This window comes from Patiria miniata, unplaced genomic scaffold (assembly GCF_015706575.1).
Source record: "Patiria miniata isolate m_02_andy unplaced genomic scaffold, ASM1570657v1 HiC_scaffold_1, whole genome shotgun sequence".
Lineage (NCBI taxonomy): Eukaryota > Metazoa > Echinodermata > Asteroidea > Valvatida > Asterinidae > Patiria > Patiria miniata.
In genome coordinates, this window is record NW_024037047.1 from 35,078,697 (window position 1) to 35,100,467 (window position 21,771).

A 21,771-nucleotide genomic window follows, 5' to 3' on the forward strand; every position below is an offset into this window, starting at 1 on the left:
CCCTCTACAATACTTTTATGATACGTACGCAGGTATATAATTTTTTTTTCTAGGGTTTGGAGAGCAGTGCGATCGCTCAGTCGATGGAGTCATGATTTTGCACTGCGAGGTTGTGGGTTCGAGTCACAGTTTTGTACCCGAAATATTTTTCTTTTCTAATCTGAGGCTTTGGAGGGGTTTTTTTTTAAAGGGAAATAAAGTCCGAATCTCGTTACATTCAAATTCATTTCTTTTTTTTTCTAATTTTATATTTTCTTCTCATGTTTTTAGAGAAGTAAAGTCCAAAACGCCATGGCGTACACCCCATATGCGGATGTCGTTTGGGGGAAAAAAATTGCCCCCAGTCCACCCACCCACTGGAAATTTGTTAGCCTATAAGTTTCAATGGTTGTGGGTTTATTCAAGATGGGTTTATTAAAGATGCACTGATTAAACAGGGGGAAACAAAGCCAAGGGGGAGGGTGGCCGTAGGGGACGCCCCCCCCTCCCCCCCCCCCCCCCCCCCCGGCCCAATAACATCAAGGCCCCATATATTCAACCCCATTCGCTGCGATCGCACGCGAAGGGTTTTTGTACTTGATTTCAATTTGCTGTCCAGTTAAGAGTGCCTTACCTGAATGGCTACGCCGCTGGGCAAGGCACTCTTTATAAGTAAAATTTAAAAGCCTATTAAAAGCCTATATGGCCCATCAGGCAGGTCTTTATCTTCGGTTTCAGTGGCATGAATGTCCGAGAATATTTCTACTCCCCCTGGATGGGATGATAGTCCATCGCAGGTTACACCCCAGCTAATGCCGGTACCCATTTATTCTCCTGGGTGGAGAGAGGCAAGTGGGATGAGGTGGCTTGCCCAAGGACACAACTAGGGCCGGCAGCTGGATCCGAACCCCGGACCCTCTGATCATGAGTCACGAACCCTAACCGCTAGGCCGCACTTCCCCTCTTTAGGCACTCTTTAAACTTGACAGTAAATTGAAATCGACTTGATTTCAATTTACAATCAAGTACACATTTTTCAGATATTAAAAAAACACACTTTGTTTTCAAATCTTGAATCCATTTATGGCTAATTTGGTTAGAGGAGATTTGTATGCCCTTGAGTTGAGAGACTAAAGCTCAAAACTGGTACTTGTTCTGCCTCAAGGATATCGAATCTTACAGTTACATCAGGCTTAATTTTCATTGGGTTTGAACAGGGGGGTTCTAATTTAAATGATACTGAAGCTAGATATAAAACCAAACCCTGTGTAGGAGTAAGCTAAGGTTTGGGGAATATTAAGTTATGGTTTTAGTGATCAACACACCACATATTGTGGAGTGCTGTGGCCTCATGGTTATTAACCCCTTAAGGACGGGGTGTAATGGGGACATTCCTCCACACATAGAGCAAGTGGCCCGCATGACTGCACAGCCTTTGTGTGGGAGCGGGACTGCACAAAAGCAGCAGCTGTGGAACTACCCACTAGCTGTGTGCCACGGCATACCACAGCTGGCAACTGCATTCCAATGAGGATTAGCGGCCGCGGCCATGACCGCTTCCCATACACATGGGGTTAAAGGGCATTGGATTTGTGGTCTGCGGGTAAAGCTGCAGGCTGTGGGTTCGAGTCCAGCCGGGGTCATGGTGCGTTTGCCCTTGAGCAAGGCACTTTGTCACTCATTACTTCTCTCCACCCAGGAGTAAATGGGTGCCTGTGAGGGCAGAGATGGTTATTGTGATTGATTTTAGCTGCTTTGGGCCAAAATGGCAGCATCGAGCTGTATACTCCCCAGGGAGCTGAGATGGTATTTGAATGTTTCATTAGCCCAATGAACAGGGTAATAATGATGTAGTGCCTTGAGCACCGGTCCTGGTGGATACGTGCACCTTATATATACCCACTCAACTGACTTAACCAAAGTGAGATAGTTGGCTGGCTACCTCCATTCCCTGAATGGTCATGTTGAATCCTCCCAGCATGGCTGTCAGAGATTTGCTGTTCATTATAGGCCTACCCGTTGAGAAAAGAGTCTGATGTCCATGGGCGTTGCGAGGGGGGGGGGCAAGGGGGGGCACTTCCCCCCCCCCCCCCCCCCCCCCCCCCCCCCGGAAAAGCAAAAAAAAAAAAAAAGGAAGAAAAGAACAGAAAAAGAGAAGAAAAGAAAAAGAGGCGCGAAGACAAAGTGGTGTAAATTTAATGAGTTGGGGGAGGGGGCAAAATGTCCCTGCCCCCCTCTAAAACTGATAAATCGAGAATGTGTTGAGAAATACAAGCACTTTTTGGCAAAAAAATGTTTTGCCCCCCTCTAGAAAAAATCCTGGCGACGCCCATGCTGATGTCAGTAGTCTATGATCAAAGTATTCAAGTTATATCAAGAAGTCTTGATGTCATAACAACTTACGATCGCATCGTGGAGAGTAGAACCCTCGGTTACAGTCGCTGCAGTAGTCAGGACTTGTGCAATCCCCTCCATTGGGACACCAATCAGTATTGCCAAAGCAAATGGCTTAGTAGAAAGAAATGAGACAAAAACATGCAATGAATGTATGATACTTACAGGCATAATTGATTTGATGAACATTTGTGTGTGAGCTGTTTAAAGCCAAAGCATATAATATCACTAGTCCGAAAATTTGGGACTCTCAATACCGTGTATGAGAGGCCCAAAACTTTAGGTATTGAAAACAAGCAAAACAAGAAAATAGACTGGCACGTACCTAAAACAACCAGTCCAACACTGCTTCAGTACTGCATCAAATCAACCATGCCAAAAGCATTTAAGAAACATGTGGCATGAACTGGGAATTAGTCTCAATTTACTACACATTTCTAGTTTTGCACATTTCAGAGCACTCCAGAGCCCTGTCTGTAATAACACCTGAGGCAATTAAATTAAAAAATCTAAATCTTCTGAAAAACTTGATCGAAACAAGAAGTCAACTTACGGGTTGTGCAGCCACTTGATGTACTTCCAGTCCATCCTGTGCAACACCGATAGCAGGTTACAGACCTGTATGATAGGAATAATCATGAATATTATTTTGACCATTACATGCATTTGAAAGCTACTGTGTTTGACCAGGCACTTTCAGCGCACTGCCCTTTATTAGATCAGATCAGTGGTACAAGGAAGGCCCACTGGTTGCCCCTAGCAACAACCACCCACTGAGGGTCTTAGGCCCTACATTGTGGTCAGTGTGGTCAGCCTCAGCTCCTACACATGTAGCAGTTCATTCCATTCTAAACTATCGTCCTAATAATTAAAATAATAACAGAAGATATTCACTGAAGCAAAGCTCAGCAATCCTTTCCCATCCTTGCTCAACATGTACTTACCCATCTACCCTTTTCTTGCTGTAAAAATAAACTTGTACAAGAAACGAATATCCGGGTCATACACATACAATTAAAGATATCTGATGGATACACATATTGAGAGTCCCAAATTTTCGGCCTAGGTATAGGGTAGCCCCATGCACTAACTGGGTCGCTAGAACTCCTTTTTTGGCATTTGGGATGTTGGTCTGTCGTACAGACAGACCACCATCCCAATTGTCAAAAAAGGAGTTCTAGCGACCCAGTTACTGGGACTAGGTATAGGGATGATCTGTACAAATTAAGTTGTGATCCCCATTTCCCTTATAGATAGTGCCATTTTCAAGTTTCAACCTGACAAATGCATCCTTTTTTAAATTACTTTTTTTTCTAGCAATAGGCCTAGTTGTTCACTTTTTGAATGAAACATCCATCAACAAAATCACTTCACGTCCATGTCAAGCTATGGAATGTCAACTTTTAGCCAGGTTCATACACGGCGCAAAAGCAAAAGCGAATGTGAATTTGTGACATCATGGCATATCCCCCATACTCCTAGAACTATGGGGGTCCGCTCATAAGTCCAATAAGGTCCGCCGCCTAATAGGTCCGACAAAATCGCATCCCCCAACCAAATAAAGGCCCATTTAATAGTCCGACACCTCATAGGTCCGGTGCCTCATAAGTGTGATGCCTCATAGGTCTGACACCTCATACACTTCGTTTTTCCGACGTCGGACTTATGACGTGTCGGACTTACATGTATGAGGTGTCGGACCTATGAGGCTGAATAAATAAATGTTATGCCTTATTACTAGTCCGACGCCTTATGCGTCGGACCTTTGAGGCGTCAGACTTATGATACGGCCCCGAACAATGATGCTCCGCTCTGCGGAGCAGTCGTGGCAAGTATTCGCGCTGCAAATTAGTAAAAGTTGCTTCGCAGGCCAACACTAAACAGCAGCCCAAAACAGGGTGGATCTGTTTTGTATGGTGGCCCTGAAGGGACATCGCATATCGCAAACGTGTGCGCACACATATGCGATGTTGCGAAATTTATCGCGAATATGTGCGCACACGTATGCGAATTTGTTTGCAATGTCGTGAATTTTATTTGCGCGCGCAAGTTTGAAACTTGCGTGCGCAAATTTCAAACTTGCGCAAGTAGCAAGTTTGCGCTCGACAGTACTAGTAGTAACGATTGCACGAGGAACAGCGTGCGCGAGAAGGTTTATTAGTCAGACCCTATTTATATCTAACAGTACGTCTAGACTCCAGACTAGCTGCTACAACTCCCCAGTTCATTAGGAATTTTACTGAAAGGTATGCGACGTGTGCGCACATATTCGCGAATTGTTTCACGACATCGCATACGTGTGCACACATATTCGCGATTAATTTCACGACATCGCATACGTGTGCGCATATATTCGCAATAAATTTCGTGACATCGCATACGTGTGCGCACATATTCGCGAATTTTTTCACGACATTGCATACGTGTGCGCACACATTCGCGATAAATTTCGCGACATCGCACACGTGTGCGCACACGTTTGCGATATGCGATGTCCCTTCAGGGCCACCATAGTTTTGTGAAAAAAAGCAACAAAGGTTACAGAGATGTCCAAGGTAAATACAAGTACGCTTTTTATTAAAATAAAATAGAAACATACAAATTTCAATTTATACATTTATTACAGAAACAAGTAAAAAAGCATTTGATTCGTTGACGAAAACTGGCAGTAGGCCTAGGCTATTTTGTTTTGGGTTGTTTGTTTTCATTAAATGCGAGCTCAGCTGAAAAGATGATATGACAAACTTCATGGCAAATACAACAGTTTTCAAAACGTATGCAGACAAAGTTCAAACATTAACCTCAAAACGCTACTACTGGTAAACTATCCTCTACTACATTAATTATACTTTACTTTTATTTAGGAAGATTCGTAATTCTCACTCATCAGTCTCAGCATGTAAGAATACAAACGCAACTCTTCTCGCGAACTTCTTTTCGTCAAGTGAAATGCCGCTTGAGGGCGCTGTATTAAGACGGAAATCGCAGCGTCAACGAACAATCGTTCATTACGGGCACATTAAAAGTAATGTCCCCTTGACGTTTTCAAGCACCTTTCTGCCTTGCAACTCTTTAAGCCCCACGAACTGAATCGCATGAGAAGGGGGTCAGGGTCACGCCAGGAATCATACCACACATTAATTACATGTATGCCGAGGTAACACGTACATGTACTTATTCGTGTAAAGCACGGTCCCCTCCACCCCCTTGCCCATCTGCCACAAAATGCACCACGGACTGAAACTTTACAGTCTGTATTCAATACTGACCGTTTTGCTGTTTTTCAAAGTTATTTGTGTAAAACTGTAAAACAAAAATCACTGATCGTTATGCTATGATGAATTTTACTAAACTTATAAAACGGAGAAACCGCATTTATCTTAATACCGCTTGTTGTTTTTATAAAACTGTAAAATGACAAAACGGTCGATGGTTCATTTACTGTTTTTGTTTTGGAGGAAATCCAAACGGTAAAACGAAATAACGGTATGTCCCGGGATTCAATCTCTCGCAAAATGTGGTTCGGAAGCTATACAAAAACCTCGTTGGCTCGGGGTTTTGTGCGTAAACCTTATCAGTCAGCCGATCACGCTCAATTGACTTCGGCCGGCCAAAACGCAAGTCTCATCATAAGGAATAAGTTAACCATGCTAAGGCCAAAAATATATATATATATATATATATATATATATATATATATATATATATATATATATATATATATATATATATATATATATATATATATATATATATATATATATATATATATATATATATATATATATATATTTCGGTCTCTGGTCAGACCAAAGTTCCGGAATTGATGCGGCGATGCGGCTTTTTTTTTCTCTTCAAACTTGGATTGAACAGACAAGGGCCGGTGGGGTACTATTTTACTTTGTTGGTGTCTTCATGTACATTGGTGTCCTCCTTAATTTGCCTTGGTGCTCTCGATCATTTGCCTTGGTGCAATTTCCCATTCCTTGGTACTCTTTGGTTTATTTATTTTGAGGAGGTGCGGCAATAGAGGGCGCTGTTGGAGCTACCGCGGAACATTTTGAAAAAAAAGAAGATTGACGCGCATGATTAAAATCGACGCACGCGCTGACCAGAGACCGACTTATTATTTTTTGGGGGCCTAATCGGACCACTTTTTCGAAGAGTGTGTCTCTAATGGTGTATGACGTTTTAGGCGAACCGGATTAATGGACCGATTCAGTAAACCCCGCCCACTGCGCACCGGGCAAATTAACTCGTGCTCCTATCCAATGCCACACTGCATTTTCCTGCCGCGCGCATCATACGCGCGTGACTTTTGTGCGAGCACATCGAACATATACGGTCACGGCTGTGATTGGTCAGAACACCATGGGGCGGTGCTCACTGGATCGGTCAAGCATAGTCCACCCACACACCGTATACCTTTATTAGAAAAAAACTCCGTTTATTTCGTTGCATTCCCGATGATCATTATCGTACACCACCATACATTTATCGTGAATTTCATGTCGCAAAAAAAAAACGATGTTGTAGAACTTCAATGTCTAGAAAAAAATTGCGATCATCGCCAGTGTCGTGAAATAAATTATTTAGTACGTTTTAGTTGTCCCTAGTTCGGGCCCAGGGGCGGCAAAACCGGGGTAACACTCCACCCTCCTGCAGACATAAATGTGCCCCCCTTGAGCATAAAATGTGCCGGCCCCCTCGAGATAAAAACAAAACTGGCTCTAAAATTTTGGATAATTTGTTTTCCCAAATGGTATAGCCTGAGAGTTCTGATATGAGCGGGGAATATCGAAACCCGAGCCTTAAAACCTCTACAATGGGCCTTGAAATGGGCACATTAAAAATTTCAACCGGAAACACGTCAAGCACCAAGCATTGGCATTTTCAAGTCAGAATTTCTGTCTCTTAACATAGATGACGTCATCAGGGGCCCCACTTTGTTGCGGAATGGATAGGTCGATACACAATTTGGTTGAGGACTGTGTTTACTGTGACCGTTTATCCCACAACAATATTTTAATACACATTGATTGATTGAACTACGGTTACAGTGAACTGAGACAAAGAGAACTGGGTGAGCTGAAATAGACTAGAATAGAAATGGAACAGAGTTGGAATTGTGGAGCAGCACTTATATACTGGTGGAAACATGAAGTCTTGAGAATAAGAAATCTTTAAGAATGGGGAAACTTAGTCATATCGTGGTTTCCTTGAGTCTCAGAAAAATGACTAGGAATGAGTAATATAGTTCCTTAAAACAATGATCTTGAAAGTAACTTGGTTGTACTAAGAAACTGACCAAAGACTTGTGTGTGGGCAGTGAAGATCATTTGCTCCGTATAAAAGTATAGGGACTACACATTGCATAGGTTCTGTGTGGGTGTATGTGTATATAAGGAAAACAATGAGCGATACATTCAAGAGAATTAATCATTAATACAGTTCAAAAGGAACATTGATAATTAAAGTGTGATATTTAACTAAACATTAAGACGAATTGATGATTGAGAATTGATAATCTGAAAACGCTACAACTTCATGTAAATATCTGCACGGTCACCATGGCGTCTGCATATTACATCCCTACTTATTAGATTATGCATGCAGTATATTCCACCAGATACAGAACCGGAATAAAATGGCCGGTTTCGAAGAGCGCTCCAATTTTTGTAAACTTAGTACCAGCACAGCCCCCCCCCCCCCCCATTTGATTTTACGGAGGCCAAGTGTCCGGTGAAAAAAACATGTCGACATCAAGTTCAGCACGGATGTGCCCCCCCCCCCAAAAAAAAATAATAATAAGCTGGATACGCTGCTACACCAACGGAAGATGCCTTTTATTCAGCAAGAGCCCCGGTGATGCGACTGTAACCGCTCAGTCCAAAAAAATCAACCCCAAAAGTGGGTGGAGTACATTTTGTTTTCGTCCTTCACAAATTTATTTAAACAGGCAATTGTTTTCAACTCAGGTTGATCAGTGGTATGAAACTGTGCCACCCCTCTAATTAAGTCTCGTGACCAAAATGTAACTGCCCATCGGGATTACGTCATTAGCATTCCATCCGATTCTCATTTCTAACCCAGGCTTGTGCTGAATGCACATTATGCAAATAACGTGTTTCGAAGATCTCCACTCAGACTCCAGCCCTATTGTTACATTCATGCCTCGCTGATCACCATGGTACAGCGACCTAGCGTGCATGGGCTTTATCTTAAGCTGTTGTTTCGGTGCTGGGCTAGGCCTTCATTACTGTCGTTGTGCTCCTCACGCTCACTGCATGCAACTCATGACACTGTTCAAAATTATCATTTTGGCTCGGTATAAAATTGTTTATTCTTATTGAATGTGCGCATTGTGTCAAATTTATACTAACAAAGACATCGTTACCATTTACTACAAGATCAACACCAAGAGGGGCAATGTCTTCAAGAGTAGAAAGAGGTACGTTACATGTCTCTGATTAATGTACATGTGTATAAAGTGTATAAGCTCTGGTAAAAGTAGAGAGTTTTGTCACCTGAAACAGAGAACTCCTTAAATTTCATTGGATGTTAAAAAAAAGTTTACATGGAAGATAAATTACAGTAGAATTAAGGTTGAACGAAAATGATTATTTTATTCAATATTCATAAATACCTCAGACAGTTTAGCCATTCCTATTGGTCGAGAGCCCGTCACGTGGCCGGTATTAAACGGATGATAAAGACATGGCTAGCTGGTCTTAAACACTTTTCCAGTGTCACAATAAAATGTGGACTCCTAAAAATCCAGTGCCTCTTATCGTTTCATTGGTTGAACGTTCACAATCCTCACGTAGGCATGCGCAACACTACCAGGGAGTTAGAATTTTATAGTTCTAAATTCAAAACGCAACGCGCCAGGTGCGTTCTGCGCGACATCGCATAGAACATGATACGCGCGCGTCAATCTCCATAAAAGGGTTGTTTTCATCTTACTCGCCAGCTGAACACTCCATTATTTTGCAGGAGGGATGATTCAAAAAGCATAAAGTGAATTTGTTGAACAAAATCGGGATGTTTTGAACGAATTATATTTTATTTTTTTACCGAAAAGGTATTTATGAATGGGAATAAATATGTACTCCGTCGGTATTTATCACTCTGTTTAATACCACTTAGAGTCTGGGTGCTGATAATTACCCTCGCCTCCGGCTCGGGTAATTATCAGCACCCAGACTCTAAGTGGTATTAAACAGAGTGATAAAAACCTCCGGAGCACACATTTATTCCCTTAATAATGCAATGGCAATAGGAATTTATCACGTGCAGTGACATTGTGTTCGCACGTGTGTTAATTTGCATATAGGAATATATAATTACGTGCAGTGACATTGTGTTCGCACGTGAGTTAATTTGCATAGGAATTTGATACGTGCAGTGACATTGCGTTCGCACGTGGAACAGTTGAAGGGTAGCATTCCAGTGGAATTTTTTTTTCTTTCAAATTGTCCCTGAATAATTAAACTCGCTAATTTACACCAGTATTTTCAATGATAAACCTGTGACAGTGTCTCCTGCATTGTCACATTGACTTTCAGGTCTTATGTAACTCCCTTTCTGGAGAAGGTTAAAAGACGTTCCCCACCTCAGTCTCAGAAAAAAACCTAATCAACATTCTGGGCAAAACGTTGGTGCAAGTGATGCAAACAATTAATTAGTTTTGTTTGTAGGTCAAGTTGGGAGGAGTGCAGACGCTGCAGGCGTGCATTATGCAGCATCCGCAAAGCAAAGCAGCTGCTGGATCTGTAGGAGTGTTAGGATAATGTTATAGGCATTTAAATTCGGCGAAATATTCTCATACGCGTTTAGAAACCTCCGCACCGCGTTCTATCGCTTTTCCGTTCGATAATAAGGTATATTCATACGTAATGTTTGGCAAACTCGTGGTTTTTTTTTTAATTTTTTTTTTTTGGCTAGACCGGAGACGGTTTGGTACGAAGACATGGGAGTTATTTAGTTTTTTCATAATACTATTACGTAGGTGTTATTGTCACGTACATACGTAACTCACGCACGTACTTGAATATTATCACGTACGTAGGTAATATTATCACGTAGGGCCCACGTGATAATTATTACGTACGTAGGGCCCACGTGATAATTATTAAGTACGTATGCACAACGTTTACTCGTTTAAGGATACACGTATTATCACTTTAATACATATGCAATACATGTACGTACGTAATATGTACTTATTTATCAGGTATGTACGCAAGAATAATACTAATATTGCGTTAGTACGTAATATTATATTATCACGTACGTATGTGATAAATTAAATGTATCACGAACGTACGTTGTGATTGTCATATGTATAGTAGTAGGCCCTAAATAAGAACAATATGTTCATCTCCTCTTGGTCTTCGTACCCACGTACCCGCGTATCCGCATATCCGCGTACCTGCGTAATCGCGCGATTTCGTGTACCATACTTCGAAGTGATAAAATCTAGGGAACTGTTTAGCACGGTGCAATGAACAGTGTTAGGGAAAATGAAGCAAACGAAAATTAGGGAGCAAGCACAGCCCGCTGCGAGCATGCGCACATTGAGCCTGCAGGCAGTGCGATGGGAAGTTTTAGAAGTTTTCTTAAAAAAAAAAAAAATAGGATGAAAATGCAAACAAAAATCAGTCTAATAAATAACACTGTCCCCCTCAACTTGAAAGTACTGGTGTATTTTATTTCATTTTCGCTATTAAGAAACTTCACTCGCAAATTTAAAGTCGATTTTGTAATTGATTGAGAGTAATTTGTGATTTTTTATTGATCAACTGGAATGCTGCCCTCTATACGGACATTGGCTGGTACTCTGCCCTACTCAAAACAATAATTAAACAAAGTTAGTAAAACAACTACAGAAAGTGGCAATGCCTGGTGCGTTGTCCACCAACGACGATATAATTTCTTTATTGTATAAAATGTTTAAGACCAAACAAGATTCATAAAATCTAGGCCATCGGCAATTGCCAGCGATCATGCCTGGTGCAGTGTCACTTGTAAGGGATACCCTCTTCGGTGCATATTAGTAGCGCCGATTTCCAAGAGGCCCCTTCCTTCAGAAGAACTTGAACATTAAAACTTAAACCATTTAACAAAAACACGGAAGGACGTTACTTCTTAAATAGCCATACAGAGAAAACTGTTGGTTAACAAGTAACACTTATTCCTAAATGAGCTCTCTGTTAAGGTGACATATACGCTCTTATAGTAACACTAAAAGGTCAAAAAATCTGGGATTAACAGCGTCTGTAAAAGCGCCGCATTGTCTATACTTCGCTAGTCTGTGAGCAGTGAGGGCACAGTTGACAGTTGACCATATTTTAATGATCGTAGTAAAATCAAAAGTCATAACTTTGGTTAATTATACTTTGCATAAATTTATATAAAAGACATTTTTATTATGTGAAGAGCTTTTAAGCTCGGTTCATTATTAAGTATTTAAAGGTAAACTTATCTGTGAGTAAAAAAATGCTTACAGAGAGAATGACTTTTGGGGGAAAAAACTCAAAAGTAGATTGTATTTTGTTTCATTGTAAATGTTGTATGTTTGATTTTTTGCCTTTGTGTGCATTGCTCTCTGTGTGGTGTGATTTTTTAATGGTAGGCCTATCCGTCTGTTGTCTCTGACAATAGACAAAATTAAAAAATAATTTAAATCAAATTAATCGTTGCGGCTACGAAAATGTCAAATCGTTAAGCAAAATCGAAGCAGATGTTGAAGAAAAAAAAATACTTGAAATCAGTGTCATTTTTTTCTCAACTGCAATACGTCGGGCAAAAAAATGTTACGGTTTTGAAGAGGCAAACCTCAAATTGACGAAAATACGAAATCAACTTCAAAATGTTAGGCAGTATTGAAATAAATAATACCCACCCGGATATTTACTTGACTTCGCGTATGACGAAAACTGAAAACAAACTTCAAATCGGTCCAAAATAAATTGTAGTGGAAATCACATCTTAAGCGATTTTTTTTTCCGGAAAAAGAAATTACTCCGCTTTCTACGTGTAGGCCTACACGCTAGGAAAATGATGAAAATAACGCGAGGAAAACATCACAACGTTATTGAGAGTAAAAATACCGAAATCAGTAAAAAAAATCTTGCCACAAAGTAAACAAAATGGGTTATGGAAATAACAATCAAAATAACGAAAATAACGGCATAACAATTAATCATCCGCAACGATAGAAGTAAATACATGTACATGTACTTGCCTCAAAAAGTCGGAAAGCGAATGTTGGCAAACGGTGGGAAAATGACGGCAGCAAAAGAAAATGAAATTGACGAAATTACGAGAAAAAAAATCACACCATAATGAACAAAATATCTGTTTAGAAAATGACTGAATTTCAGTTATATACAGCGGCATTTCAAAAACATCGAAATTGTTGGCATTGTCGAGAAGTGCCTTCAAAAAGACCTAATTGCCCCCCCCCCCCCCAAAAGTACATTGTGAAAGGGTACAACTTATTGGCAACCTGCCGTTATCGGTGTCGGCACATGTTCGTGTGCATTATGACAAAAAAAGATCATGTCTGTTTTTAAAAGTAAATAGTGGAAACATGGGTAGAATCGTTTAGTTTCTATTTGGTAACAAGTGGCCTTATTACAAGTAGGCTTAGACATAATGCTTTGGAATGTTTCACTTCAGTAACAAATGGGCTAGGCCCAGTGTTTTCGTAACCCTGTTCACTTAGGAAAGAGTTGCAGCTTTCTTCAAAGAAACTGATGATCTAAAAGTTGAGACTGCATGGATGAGCTAGGCTGCTTTGTCTGGACGAAAATCAACCCTCCAAGGCTCCAACAGCCTCATCACACAGAAACTCGAGGAACCGGAAGCAGGGAGGAGGACCGACAGATCAACGGATGACCTGCTTGCTGGGCTACCCATTACTATTTTTTTGAGGTTAGTTTACATGTTGGCCTCCTCTTCGCGGAATCAATCAAGTCACAGAACTCATCAAAATGGGCGATCTGACTCTGTTATAATGTTCTTCGACAAACAACGAGTTCTGGTATCAGGCTTTGCTTTGTAGGGTTAATTTAATGTTTTCTTTCCCCTTTCTAGCCCTGGCACGAATACAGCTCAATATTTCAAATGTTTTCTTTTGTATCCTTTCAGAAAAATGAGGACCACTGACTGATGAGGGAATTGCTTTACTGAGATTGATGAGCCTGCCTCAAGACATCGTCAGGGCTCCAACAGCCTTATCACACAAACTCGAGGAACCGGAAGCGGGGAGGAGGACCGACAGATGAACGGATGACCTGCTTGCTGGGCATCCCATTACTGACTATCAGGTTTGTGTACATGTAGCCTACCTAAACAGAAACAGTCAAGAACTAATCAAAATGGGCGATCTGGCGCTCTTTTATGTTCGTCCACAAACAACGAGTTCTGGTAGCGGGGCTTTGCTTTGTGGGTTTATTCAATGTTGTCTTTCCCCTTTCTAGCCCTGGCACAATTACAGCTCAATAAATCAAATGTTTTCTTTCGTCATTTGAATCCTTGCAGAAAAATGAGGACCACTGACTGATGAGGGAATTGCTCTACTGGGATTGATGAGCCTGCCTCAAGATATCGTCAGGGCTCCAACAGCCTCATCAAACAGAAACATGAGGAACCGGAAGCAGGGAGGAGGACCGACAGATGAACGGATGACCTGCTTGCTGGGCTTCCCATTCCTGATTATTAGGTTAGTTTACATGTAGGCCTCCCCATAACAGAAACAATCAAGTCACAGAACTAATTTAAATGGGCGATCTGACTCTGTCTAATATTATAGGTTCGTCCACAAACGAGTTCTGGTAGCAGGGCTTTGCTTTGTGGGGTTAATTCAATGTTTTCTTTCCCCTTTCGAGCCCTGGCACGAATACAGCTCAATAATTCAAATGTTTCCTTTCGTTATTTGAATCGTTTCAGCAAAATGAGGACCACTGACTGATGAGGGAATTGCTCTACTGAGATGAGGATGAGCCTGTCTCAAGACATCGTCAGGGCTCCGACAGCCTCATCAAACAGAAACCCGAGGAACCGGAAGCAGGGAGGAGGACCGACAGATGAACGGATGACCTGCTTGCTGGGCTTCCCATTACTAATTCTTGAGGTTAGTTTTTAGTTACATGTACCGAAAGAATAAGCAGAAACACGTAATCAAAATGGGTGAATTAGCGCTCTTCTATGTTCTTCCACAAATAAAGAGTGCTGGTAGTGGGGTACTGCTTTGTGGGGTTAATTCGAAAATTTCTTCTCCCCCCCCCCCCCTTGCTCTACCTTTCAGATATTTCTTAATAATTCGGATATTGTCTTTCGTCATTTGAATCTTTTTACAGACATGAGGACCACTGACTGGTGAGGGAATTGCCCTATGATGGATGAGCCTGCCTCAAGCTGCCATAAGCTGGGAGGACCGACGGTTGACTGACTCTGCCTGCTTGGTTGGCCATTACCGATTCTTAAGGTATGTTTACTTGAAAAGAGACCAGGGATATGTAGGCCTACACTTAAATTTGTTATTCCTTTAATACTATGTCACCTCTTACGATGCTTGATTTCCTCTTTAAATATTAATTCTAAATTATGCTAGTTTACTCTTTTTGTCATGTTTTAGAAGATGAGGACCGCCAAGCTTGGATGAGACTGGACAATTACGAAGCTGCTCTATCTGGACAAGGATGCCCTCATCGGACACTTTCCAAATTGCGGAATATTGGATCTAAAATCAGACTGCATATTATTTTGCATTATTATAAAACATGAAAACGACGAAAATACGAATTCTTACGCCAAAGTTACCGCTATAATTGGTAGAAATAATAGCTTAAATCACTGTTACTGGTTAACTTTACTGAGATACCTATTCTCGAAATATTTGACAACGAATACGACGAAAATTGAAGAAAAAAAGTCAAATGTGTGTAAAATACATTGCAGTGAAAATCAAATCATGAGCGGATTTTCTACTTACAGAAATGCTTCTCCGCTTCCAACAAGTGGCTGAGAAAATGATGAAATTTACGCCGAAAATAACTGAAATCAGTGTTGTTTTCACCTTTACTGCGATACCTACCCGAAATAGTTGACTAAACGCGTGTGACGAAACGTGGAAACAAAAATCAAATCAGCCTTAATAAATTACAACGAAAATCACATAGTACGTGGAGTTTCTTCTCGCAGCCCGGCACTCTGTTTCTACAGGTAGTTACAGGAAAATTACGAAAATTACACCGAAAAACAACGCGGCAAATAAGTGAAGTGACGAAACATATTTTACACGGCTAAAAAAATCACAGCGTTAGTGAGAGAAATAATACTTGATATCAGTGTTATTTTTCTTACCTACAAAGTAAAAAAAATTCGATTGCGGAAGAATGAAATTAAAGAGACGAAAATTACGGTAAAAAGATTAACAGCGGCAGCGAAAGAAATTAATATTTGAAAATCGGTAATTTTCTAAACTTCTAGGCCCTATGTCGTGCAAAAATTTGCTAAGGAAAAATGACCCGCGAAATAATGTTAACAAAAAAATTCAAATTATAATCGGCAGCCACTTCCGGTACGGTACTACACTGCTTAAAATAGTCGGAAAGCGAATTTTGGTAAACGGTGGGGAAAATGACGGCAGAAAAAAAAGGTAAAAAAATGACGGAAATAAAGGAAAAACTCCATTATATCGATGTAAAGAAAATGACTGAATTTCAATTAAAGCAGCAATGTTAAAGGCATTCCCCCGAGTTCTAGGCATACACCACATCTTTTAAGTATTATTCGTCACGGAAATAACTGCAATTTGTGACATTGTCAAGAAGTTTGCCTTCAAAAAGGCCAGAAATAGCCAGGTTATGCATGTGAAAGGGTACAACTTAAGTGTAATCAACAAAGCGATAGGGAAATGGCTGTTTAAGACATGCGACATATTTACTATCGCATGCGACATTTCTTCGTGTTTTTGTAAAGGTTTAAACTTAATCTACATCATTTATGTGAGTCCGATTTGGAAAGATCGGCATAGATACATGTTTTCCTCAAGTATATATTTCTCCTTTGAGTTACTCATTTGGTTGTCTAATACAGAGAAAACTGTTGGTTAACAAGTAACACTAATTCCTAAATGAGCTCTCTGTTAAGGTGACATATACGCTCTTATAGTAACACTAAAAGGTAAAAAAATCTGGGATTAACAGCGTCAGTAAAAGCGCCGCATTGTCTATACTTCGCTATAGTCTGTGAGCAGTGAGGGCACAGTTGACAGTTGACCATATTTTAATGATCGTAGTAAAATCAAAAGTCATAACTTTGGTTAATTATACTTTGCATAAATTTATATAAAAGACATTTTTATTATGTGAAGAACTTTTAAGCTCGGTTCATTATTAAGCATTTAAAGGTAAACTTATCTGTGAGTAAAAAAATGCTTACAGAGAGAATGACTTTTGGGGGAAAAAACTCAAAAGTAGATTGTATTTTTATAAGATTTGAGGCTTTGCATGGTGGGGTATCGGTATCGTTTCGGTTTTGCGGTAACACCATGTGGTAATAACTACTGCTTAGAAGATATTAGTTCTGAGAAGAACTTGTCCTGCTTATTATCAACCAGTGATGTAGTGCCTTGATGCTGGGCCTTGGCCTTAAGGCTGCCTAAGGCTGGATTTTAGGGCCTTGGCCTTGGCCTCGAGGCTTGAGGGCAAAAGCCTTGGCCTTGGCCTTGGCCTTGAGGGTTCAGGGCCTTGCAATTTTGAGTCAAGGCTCTTCAAGGCCCATAGAATTTTGCATTTTCCAGATAAATCTGTTCGAAATTTTGCTGTTACCATTTTAATCGTATTACCATGGAGGAGGGAAGCACCCTATAGATTTGTGTGTTGGGCACACTTCCACTTTTGTAGCATCACACTTTGTTACCATTGTAGTAGATTTGATGCAACAATATTCCATACACTTGTGGGGCTAATGAGATGATCACTTTAATTGCATATAACTATGGAATCGATCTGATTGGTTGTATATATCTCCCTGATAAGTGCTAAAGATTTGCATGTATCTGTTTCAGATAATGCTGATATTTCTGACCATGTTGGGCCAGCAAATAGAAATTTCCCAAATCAGTTTCTTGGATCCCCCTTTTGTTACACTTGAGAGAATTGTGTGTCAATATAGAAGTAAATCATTATTTTGTTTAGTTAAACCATATTGAAGACCTGAACTTATACTTTAATAGATACAGTGCAGTCATAAAACGGTGTAGGCCTATGCGAGCATGTTGATTGCAATTAAAGAAATGTTGTTCTTCGTAACGAGCAATTCGTGATGATAATGGCGGATCCAGGGGGCCAAAAGGGGCCATGCCCCCCCCCCCCCAAAAAAACCGTAACGTCGTAATAAAGGCAGGCAATGAGTACACCACCATCTTTTCCTCAAAAAACATCGGTTAAAATGGTCAGAAATTGCCTCAAATCGCACCACAAGAGCATCTCGAATCCAAAATTTTTCGGGGCCCTTAAGCGGGCCCCGAAGCCCAAGCCGTAATTTTTTGACCCACTTTTTTGAGGTGGACCAAAATTTCTTTGCCCCCCCCCCCCAACATTGTGTTCTGGATCCGCCCTTGCGTGATGATGTGTCACTCATGTGACTATAATTAGTTCTATATCAGTGGTCATTTCATAAAACAGGGCCTTGGCCTTGGCCTTGGCCTTGAGGGTTAAGCCTTGGCCTTGGCCTCGAGGCTTGAGGGTCAAAGCCTTGGCCTTGGCCTTGGCCTTGAGGGTCAAAGCCTTGGCCTTGGCCTTGGCCTTGAGGGTCAAAGCCTTTGCTCCAACACTGTTATCAACTTGCTAAGTAGTTTTTGTTCTGTTTAGAACAGATTGTATTTTGTTTCATTGTAAATGTTGTATGTTTGATTTTTTGCCTTTGTGTGCATTGCTCTCTGTGTGGTGTGATTTTTTAATGGTATCCGTCTGTTGTCTCTGACAATAGACAAAATTATTTTTTTTTTAAATCAAATTAATCGTTGCGGCTACGAAAATGTGAAATCGTTAAGCACAATCGAAGCAGATGTTGAAAGGAATAATACTTGAAATCAGTGTTATTTTTTCTCAACTGCAATACGTCGGGCAAAAAATGTTACGGTTTTGAAGAGGCAAATCTCAAATTGACGAAAATACGAAATCAACTTTAAAATGTTAGGCAGTATTGGAATAAATAATACCCACATCGGAAATCACATCGTAAGCGAATTTTTTTTTCCGAAAAAAGAAATTACTCCGCTTTCTACGTGTAGGCCTACACGCTAGGAAAATGATGAAAACAACGCGAGGAAAACATCACAACGTTAGTGAGAATAAAAATACCCGAAATCAGTATTATTTTTCTTGCTACAAAGAAAACAAAATGGGTTATGGAAATAACAATCAAAATGAAGAAAATAACGGCATAAAAATTAATCATCCGCAACGAGAGAAGTAAATACATGTACATGTACTTGCCTCAAAAAGTCGGAAAGCGAATGTTGGCAAACGGTGGGAAAATGACGGCAGCGAAAGAAAATGAAATTGACGAAATTACGAGAAAAAAAATTACACCATAATGAACAAAATATCTGTTTAGAAAATGACTGAATTTCAGTTATATACAGCGGCATTTCAAAAACATCGATCTTGTTGGCATTGTCGAGAAGTGCCTTCAAAAAGACCTAATTGCCCCCCCCCCCCCCCAAAAAAAAAAGTACATTGTGAAAGGGTACAACTTATTGGCAACCTGCCGTTATCGGTGTCGGCACATGTTCGTGTGCATTATGACAAAAAAAGATCATGTCTGTTTTTAAAAGTAAATAGTGGAAACATGGGTAGAATCGTTTAGTTTCTATTTGGTAACAAGTGGCCTTATTACAAGTAGGCTTAGACATAATGCTTTGGAATGTTTCACTTCAGTAACAAATGGGCTAGGCCCAGTGTTTTCGTAACCCTGTTCACTTAGGAAAGAGTTGCAGCTTTCTTCAAAGAAACTGATGATCTAAAAGTTGAGACTGCATGGATGAGCTAGGCTGCTTTGTCTGGACGAAAATCAACCCTCCAAGGCTCCAACAGCCTCATCACACAGAAACTCGAGGAATCGGAAGCAGGGAGGAGGACCGACAGATGAACGGATGACCTGCTTGCTGGGCTTCCCATTACTGATTCTTGAAGTTAGTTTACATGTAGGCTTCCTCTTAGCCACAGAACTCAAAATTGGTGATTGGCGCTTTTCTGTGTTCTTCCACAACGAGTGCTGGTATAGTCAATTTTATCGACTGAACGATAAAATATCTTACACGCAGCACGAATGGGTTTATGTTTAATGATTGATTGGAGATCATGAATAATGCATTAATGAGAATATTGGCTAGCCCAGCAGCAACGTGGTTAGACAGAGGCAAGGTGTGGACTGTTGTTGCTTTTTGGGGTAAAAATCGAAGTTTTCTTTCTCCTTGCACATATTTCTTAATAATATTTCAGAATTTTTTTTCGTCATTTGAATCCTTGTAGAGAAATGAGGACCACTGACTGATGAGGGAATTGTCTTGCTGAGATGAGGATGAGCCTGCCTCAAGCCATCGTAAGCTGGGAGGACCGACGATGGACTGACACCGCCTGCTGGCCTGGCCATTACTGATTCTTGAGGTGAGTTTACTTTGAAAACGAAAAAAGACCAGGGTATGAGGATTGTCCCTCCTACAAAATCCACAGGGCTTGATTTTCTAATATATGTATTTTTTTTTTATTTAGCTTGCTTATTTTGTCATGTTTAGGACATGAGGACCACCAAGCTTGGACGAGCCTGGACAATGACGAAGCTGCTCTACTGGACAAGGATGCCCTCGTCGGAAACTTGAGTTAAAAAAAAACTAGCTTGCACAATATGAAATGATAAATCATATACACTAAGGCAACAGCACTAAAATAAAATGAAAAGTAATTTTGATTTCATTAAATTATTTATGCCTCTAAAATAATCTTAAACCGGATACTGCAACAGACAGTTAACAATGGACAATAATGGAAACTTGCTGAAAATTATTGTAAGGGTAATAATTTGTCACTGGCTTTTAAGCAGTGACATGTCTGGGAGAAGGGGTATTCCTTTGATCGGTCCTGGGTCATCCAAAATTATTGCTTCAATTAGTTAATAATTTCATACTCCTTATCTTTAATGCGTTCGATTGGATCTTCTCGGTAAATTATAAATGAGGTATCGCCTAAGGTTTTCTATCTGCTTTTTGTTCAGTTGACAATGGAGAATTTTGCTCTATAAATTTAATTTGATATTGAAAGTGCATATTTTAGAAACCAATTTAAGTCATAAGAGTTTTGAAAGATTTCAAAAAGGATTAATTTATTGTTTAAAAACTGAAGAAATGTAACTTTATTTAAATTTAACGTCATTAACAAGACGTCAGTTTAACTAAAACGTGACTTTTTTCCATTGTATGTTTATAAGAAAACACAAGAACGTTTATTTTTAGGAAAATTTAAAGAATAAACTGTTCAGGAACTTCTATCCATCAAAATGCATTGCAACAGGTATAAGTGACACTCAAATTACATTTGTGTTTGTCCTTTTGTGATTTATTTCATTGCACTTTTTTACTTGTTATTTTTTTAATTCGTATGCACAATTGTTTTTTCTTGGTGGTTTTGCATGTCTTTTCATTTTCTTATTAATAATTAACTAACCTCACAAAAAGGATAAACGCAATATATATCGAGTGTTGAACTTGCCTCGCATCAAATATTTTTTTTCACATAATAGCTTAATTAGACAAAATATAGTCCTGAAATGTTTCAAAATAATCTAGGAATTTTTTTAGGAGGGGGGGGGGCATTCCCAAGTTTTATCTTCCCTTTTTAAAATCTTATTCACGAAATGGCGAAATACAAAAACCGGGCTTTACCGTGTACAGTCATGTAGTCGTTGCTTATGTAATAATCTATGATAGTATAAAGTGATTATTAATTTCTCAAATTTATTGGCCTTCTGCCTAACTTTTTTCCTCATTTGGAATCGTTTGTATTTGTTTATATGAATTGGTTTAAATATTTGTATGTCAATAAGACTAAGGAATTAAACAATAAATAAAACTTGAAAGATGTGAGACACTTGATATCCATGGAAGGTTGTTAGTATTTTGCCTATTTTTGTTTTAGTTGTTGGCGGGGGAGGTCAAGCTACTACAAAAGTAACAAAACCCGGCTGAAATGACGTTTTATTATTTATGGGCGATGGGGGGGGGGGCGGGGTGCGCACAAAAAGGCACGTCAGGGAATATAAAATAATTAGGTGTTTTTGTAAGGGAAATCTTTACTCTTAAACGGAAATAAAAAAAATCTGCTA

At 39.9% G+C, this 21,771-nt stretch overlaps 2 long non-coding RNA genes across 3 annotated transcripts; one reads left to right on the plus strand and one right to left on the minus strand.

Annotated features, from left to right (window-relative positions):
• Positions 1 to 2,468: 2,468 nt before the first annotated feature.
• LOC119729236 lies at positions 2,469 to 5,303 on the minus strand. Its single transcript, XR_005271204.1, has 3 exons — positions 5,228 to 5,303; positions 2,927 to 2,991; positions 2,469 to 2,487 (listed from the first exon to the last, which is right to left on the minus strand). It is a non-coding gene; the product is annotated as an uncharacterized LOC119729236 (long non-coding RNA).
• A 3,287-nt stretch (positions 5,304 to 8,590) lies between these two features.
• On the plus strand, positions 8,591 to 21,008 carry LOC119729241. 2 transcript variants are annotated; one of them, XR_005271205.1, is made up of 4 exons: positions 14,455 to 14,515; positions 14,742 to 14,869; positions 19,926 to 20,060; positions 20,189 to 21,008. It is a non-coding gene; the product is annotated as an uncharacterized LOC119729241 (long non-coding RNA). The 2 variants fall into 2 exon arrangements; XR_005271206.1 differs by lacking the exons at positions 14,455 to 14,515; positions 14,742 to 14,869 and adding an exon at positions 8,591 to 8,824.
• Positions 21,009 to 21,771: the final 763 nt, after the last annotated feature.